Raw genomic sequence first — 5,991 nt, forward strand, 5'->3', positions numbered from 1 at the left:
TAGCAAACTACAGGCCTGTCTCTCCAAGTTCTTTGAGAAGGTAGTCGCTAATCATTTATGTGTATTTCTACATAGCAATAGTTTATTTGAGAACTTTCAGTCATGATTTAGAATAGTTCATAGCACAGAAATGGTACTGGTGAAAATGACTAATGACCTTCTAACTGTTAACTAAAGCCTCTATGTACACAAGTTGGCCATGGCGTTCCACAAGGCTCAGTGCTTAGCCCAGTTCTTTTCACCTAATATATGTTTCCTCTAGGCAATATTATTAGGAACCACTTAATTAGCATTCACTGTTATGCGGATGACACCCAATTATCCCTTTCAATCAAGCCAGACGAAATCAGTTAGTTAGCTAAACTTCAAGCATGCATTCATGATATAAAATCCTGGATGACCTACATTTTTCTGATGTTAAACTTAAACAAAACTTAAGTTATTGTGCTGGGCCCTAAACGCCGCTGAACCTCATTATCCAAAGATATAGTTACTCTGGATGGTATTGTCAGCAACCCCAACACTTCCGTTCTGTTCAAATTTGATCAAAACGTTATATTTTGTATATCTTTTTCAAATCACCTTGTAGCAGACCTTGTGTTTTGTCTTTAAAAATGTAGGGACTGTGTACCACTGTTTATAAACACCATCTTCTGGATATCTCTTCAAATCACACACATGAATAAAGAAGCTGTGGACAATCAGGTTTTTAAATCAGGCTCTGACTCAAAAGTGCTGCTGTGGTTTGGTCCTTGGACAAAAGGCATGTTCATGTAGTGTTGGGCCTCATCTTATGTGCCCCATCACAGCTCTACTCAGAAAGGCCCTGGGCACAGGTGGGGTTCCGCACAACAAAAGATTAACCAAAGAATATCAACGCAATATTACATTCTTTGTTAAAATAAAACAATATCATTACTGTTAAATACCCACTGAGACTCTATGGAACAAGTCACTAAATTGCTGTGAATGCACATGCATAATGTAGTATGTAGTATTTCCTTCTTGACCACAGCTAATGCCATGGCTATCCACTTCGACATTACTACTTTGTGTAGCAATTTTTTGTTGTACCCGTTGGCTGATTCAATGAATGAGTGAATCCAATGCATGCTCATCTCAGAGTAAGAAGAAAAATAATATACCAACATTAAGACTGTGTGTTGAACAGCCTGGGTTGTACAATCTGATAGCAGTAAAACTCTAAAAGTAGTATGGAAAGTCACACACAAAAATCACAGGTATCACAAGTTTAGGCCAGAGCAGGTCACACAGACAGTCACAGCACCTCTCTAGGCTGGCTTCTACTGAAGCCTCTCTCCTGCACACAGCCATGCTGCCCTCTCTTAAGCTGCCGAGCACTGATCAGCTGATCAGCCTCAGCTGCTGGCCTGTCATCAGCAGCACACACCTGCAGAGAATCACACACAAAGCACAACACGGCACATGACACTCATGTTTCTGTGAGGTGCTTGGATAATTCCTAGATATCCTCTGGAGTTCATAACAAATACATTACATTTAATATATGTTATTCAAGAAAATGCATATCTAGTACTACAAAATTACTGACAGCTTGGTCAGTGGCCCCACGTGTCAAACCAATGGTTTATTGTCTAATGTATTGTAGTGGGTAGAATTTGCCTTTGGGATTGGGGGGGCGACAAATCATACTGCATTGTCTGGGTGCCCCTTCTGGGAAGTTTTCAGCATCAAACAACTTCATTCACTGCTTTCCTGTGTTCTGATACACTGTTATGCACAAATCTATGGTGGAAATACCATTTTTGTGAAGAACAACACAATTAAAAATCTATCAACACTATAATGGACAGTATGTTGTTGTGGGTCATTCGGCATTTTTACATGGGTATATGGAAATCCTGGAGCTTTCTTAGCGTGAACACTGCGTTTACTTGTGTTTCACGTACTACCCCACTATGTCAAACCATGACGCATCACGTACCCCTCGACTTTACCTAAACCTAACCAAACCGAGTTTTTTTCGCATAAATCTAACCAAATAGTTTTGTTTCAATCCAAAACGTTAACTATGTGTCAAACTACTCTGCATGTTGAAAAAGTATGCGAAAGGGATATCCCAAAGGGATCCTGACCAAGCATCCGTATGTGATGAGTTAGGCGTGAGAACGTGTTGGAAGTTCCTAGTGTATCATTTCCGTGAATTGCCATTTCCATTGTTTCCAAGCTATAGTAAAGGCTTATCTTTCTTTCAGGCACAGTGTAAAAAGAGTATCTATGTTATCAAAAATCCAGACAGGATTTCTGCTATCGCACCAGCTTGTTTGCATTGTTGCCGATTTAGCAACTTTCTCACTGGATTTGCCTTTAAAAGAGCCTTTTAGCAACTCTTTGGTTTTTTCTCAAAGGAGAGCCAGCAGCTGAGCAAACAGGGCTCTCAGCTTGGTGGTCTGAGTCCAACTTTGTACATTTTCACGTCATTTTCTCTCATTTTGCCATTGTGAATACGTTTCGTACTCGGATTACAGCTTTCCCTGACATTATGAATTTGGGTTAAAACATTCATGAAGGCAAATTTTCCAGGAATTCCTCATTTACTCTGATCTCAAAACACAGATTAGAGTGCAGAAGGCACCAAGCGAGAATATGGAGAAGTGGTAAAAAAAAATGGAAAGATAGCATAAAATGTAAAATCAAAAATGATCAATATTGGGGAAACTAGTAATAAAATACGACATTTTTTAACGGTAATACCTAGAGTGGGGTTCTTGAATGTTTTGTAAGCCAGGTGCCCCTTAACTGAGAGTGAGACAGAGCAGTGAGACCCCCTATTGTATAAAATCCTTGCATATTAAACTAGGCCTGCAATAACGTGTGGGTTGCCTAAAGTCTTTACACCTTTTTAGTGCATGTAATACTAAAGTATTGGATGGCATGATTTTATCAATTATGTTATGTTAAACATACATGTGGCATGGTGAATCCTCAGGATTACCTGGATCTGTGGATGGTCTTAGTGACTACCTTGCCAATAGGCCGGTCAGTGTTTTTACTCATAAATGCGCTGATTTATATTTGCTATTAATATGTTGGATTCATGAAAAAGGTATTTTAAGTTTTAAAGACACTTTCAAACAACTTGGAGGCCCCCCTGCAGTAACTCTGAGGACCCCTTAGGGGACCCGGACCCCCTTTTGAAGCTCTCTGATCCCTGCATTTTTTTTCATGCCAAATTTTTTTTAAAGTAAACTTGAAATCAAGAAAGGCTTTAATATATTTTGTTTTTGATTGATGAGTATCACCAGTTTGTCTATTGTTACCTGAATATCCATCTTGCACTTTCTGGTTAAACCGCTCCAACCTATCATGGTCATATCTCTTCTGTTCTCTAGTGTGGATACCAGTGTGGTTCAAATAAATCTTAATAAACGATGTTCAGGTTGGCCTACTTGACATTGTGTCTTTTTGGTGGTAATATATGTGGGTGAAAGCCATTTAAAAAGCTGAAGCGGTCGGGTTGTGTCTGTCGGCTGCAGCTGTCATCCTGCATGGAGCTGCACGCTGCAGCAGAGCGACGGCAGCTGTTGATTGGCAGCTCTAATGACACGCATTCAAACCACAACCGAGAAGAGGAAGAGGCTGTTATTTGGACAGATGCCAACAACTCTCACTCCTCTTTTACCTCCTTCTGTTCCCCCTCTCCTTTGTGTCTCCTTTTTCTTCTCTTTCACCTTTACACAACTCTGTCCACATGTAATCCCCTCACCTTTCCTTCTTCTTTCCTTTATTATTGTCTCCAGACTGTTGCACTTTCTTACTTTTCTTTCTCCTTGTGTTATTGTCTAACTTCCCTCCAGATCCTTCCATATGAAAATATGGAACCCCTAATCTCTCCCATCCTTTTCCATTTTTGTTTTTTTCCTTTACTTTGTTTTCCATCTCTTTCCCACTTTTCATTTCTAATTTTAATCGTTTCCCTATTGTTTCCTTTTCTTATTTTTTTCCTTTCCTTCCTATGTTTCACATCCATTTCTCTCCAGCCCCTCCCTCTCTACACTCTCCATTTGTGCCAGGACGAAAGGTATGTGTGTGTGTTTGTGTGTTGCTGACAGCTGCAGATCATTAGTGTAGCAGGTAGAGATACACACACACACACACACCAACCACTTTACGCAAACACACACACAGAAACACGCACACACTGCTGACAAACACACTGCGCTGCTGCACCTGGCCTATTGCACACAGTGTGTGTAAGAATGAGCATGCAGAGCTGAGGATGACAGAAATAAATCAACATAAAAAATAAAAAAAAGATTTCAAATGTGCTTATTTTTAGTTGAGAAACACAGGCGCGCACACACACACAAACACACACACGCACACAAATGCATGTTCAGATACAGGCTATAACCTCTGTGTAGTTAAGAGACCCCAAACAGAGTGAGATTAATGTTGCTACCCGCCACCAGAGACTGCTGCACATACCCCGCCATCACAAAAACACACTCACAAACACACTCTATCTGCTGACGTCTATGTTTTCCATTGTGGAATTTATGCTAAATATGCATATCTTAATTGCATTATCTGAAATAATTAGCCAGTGTAATTTTTTCTTTCCCTTCCGCACGTCCGTGAGCTGAGCAAACAGCGCCGCGCTGCAGGGGGCGGGTGCCCCGCTCATCGCTGCCACTTGGACCGAATTAATCCAGTCCCCGTTTGCTAAGTACTATCAGTTCTGCTGTGCACGTACACGAACTAAGAGCCAGGGGCAGATAAAAGGGAACTGTCTTTCATTTGCTTCCATCCTACCTCCAATGTCAAAAATGTGATCTTGAGGAAAGGAGAGAGGATGGACGATAGGAAGGGAAGTAGGTGCATCCATAACAATAATATGATAGCCTAAAAACTTCCTATGTGGCGGGGGAAAGGAAATATTAAAGGTATGCATTGTACTGCAGACTGGAATAGGGTTAAGGAGTGATGGATGGAAGGTGATACAAAAGTAGAAGATGGAGTGAGGAAGTGTAGAGAGCATTGGTGGAAGAAGTATTTAGATCCTTTACTAAGTAGTTGTATCAGACTTAAAAAGAAAAACTGTTAGATATTAGAGTCCTGCATTGAAAATGTTTCTTATAGTAAGTAAAAGTGTGTATGATCAGGTAAATGTTCTTAAAGTATTTAAAGTTAAAGTACTCATGCATTTTAGAGACTGGATAATGTGTTTAATGGTCTAATCTTTTCAGCTGGGCTTGTAGGCCGTTATACTGCTGGGTAGTTTAATTTATAATAAAACATTGTACATTATAAACTGTATTACTTTAGCATGCAATAACCTTAATTTGTAAAGTAATTCATCGGATTAATGAGTGGTAGTAACAATATTTCTCTCTGATGTGTAGTGGAGTAGAAGCCAAAATTGATATGAAAAGAAAATACTCAAGTACAGTACAACATTTGTACTTAAGTACATTACTTGAGTGAATGTATTTTTGTTACATTCTACCACTGGTAGGGAGTAACATAGTACTAATACTGAGGTAAAACATGCAGTGAGTAAAGAGAAAGATTAAGCATATATACATAGTTAGGCAAAGAAACAATTTTTAAGATATTAATTTTAAAGTTTTCCTAAAGGAGGGACGAAAAGACACGAGCATGGGCACACATTTTCATTTTTGATATTTCAGCGAGGATAAAAAATGACGGATGTACTTGTACTTGTGTTGTCTTCCCGTCGACCATGATCTTGTTGTCCATCCAGGTAAAAAATTAATTTACATTTTTGATGCTTTTTCCAGCATATTTTCCTCTTTTTAAAAAAATGTTTCGACACTCCTTAAAACTTAAAACTTTTTTTTTTTAATTCATGGTCTGTACACCTAATTTATATGACATTACACCCAATTTTTGAGTTTAAAAAAGGCGACTGTTGGGTTTTTCTTGTTTTACCCTGTGAATGCTGGATGACGAGTATTAGCCGCTTCAGGGCTCCTATCAGAGAGC

Source organism: Etheostoma cragini, chromosome 16, assembly GCF_013103735.1.
Source record: "Etheostoma cragini isolate CJK2018 chromosome 16, CSU_Ecrag_1.0, whole genome shotgun sequence".
NCBI lineage: Eukaryota > Metazoa > Chordata > Actinopteri > Perciformes > Percidae > Etheostoma > Etheostoma cragini.